This window comes from Agelaius phoeniceus, chromosome 7, assembly GCF_051311805.1.
Source record: "Agelaius phoeniceus isolate bAgePho1 chromosome 7, bAgePho1.hap1, whole genome shotgun sequence".
Lineage (NCBI taxonomy): Eukaryota > Metazoa > Chordata > Aves > Passeriformes > Icteridae > Agelaius > Agelaius phoeniceus.
In genome coordinates this window covers 49,753,129-49,753,991 of record NC_135271.1, presented here as the reverse complement: position 1 = coordinate 49,753,991, position 863 = coordinate 49,753,129, and positions in this window count along the sequence as shown.

Sequence of the window (863 nt, the reverse complement as noted above, 5' to 3'; positions counted from 1 at the left end):
GGAATCCTGCATTCCCTGCATCCACTGCCAGGGGAAATCCATCCTGAACAGGAATCCTGCATTCCCCGCATCCACTGCCAGGGGAAATCCTGGCTGATGAACGTTGTTAGCCTCACCTACATCATGAAAGGTGGCAAGCCCTGAGTTTAACACAGCAGTTCCACCGAGGAATTTATTTTCCCGGCATCCACACATCCCTGGGAGCTCGCTGCTGCTCTGCCTCACCGGATCCATCGTCCTCCTTGTTGATTCTAATTGGAACTTACAAAGAACAAACATCAAATAACATCGTTCCTGAAGAAAATCTTGACGTGTTCTACGTTTGACAACAATCAGGCAGGACCTGCCTCATGACCCCCTTCTCCCTGCAGCCCTCTGGGAAAATTGTTCAGCATTTCCGACACTTAACTATTTTTATTTGGTTTTTTAACTCTTGCTCTTGAGATGTCAGGACGAATCGCCCGCCCAGCATCCCCTCAGCCGCACTCCCCCCTCACTTTGCGCCCTCAGACGGCTTTAATTTCGGTTAATTAAAATTTAATTCCGGTTAATTAAAAGGATAAGCGGGGGCAGCTCGGAGCGATGCCCCGACCCCTCAGCCACCGCCGCGACATGGCGGCGCATGACGTCACGGCGCCGTCCTGACGTCACGGGCGCCCGCCGCGCACCGTCAGCTCCGCCCCCGCGAGGCCCCCTCGCCGCGGGGCTGTCCCTGTCAGTGCCTGCCGCCGCCGCCGCGCTCCCGGGGCCGCCGCCCGCCCCGTTCCCCCCCGGCCCGCGGGGCGGCTCCGCTGTTACCCCGGCCGGCCGCTCGTCCCGGCGCTTCGCGGCGCTGCGGGCGCGGCGCGGGCCGCGCGGGGCGG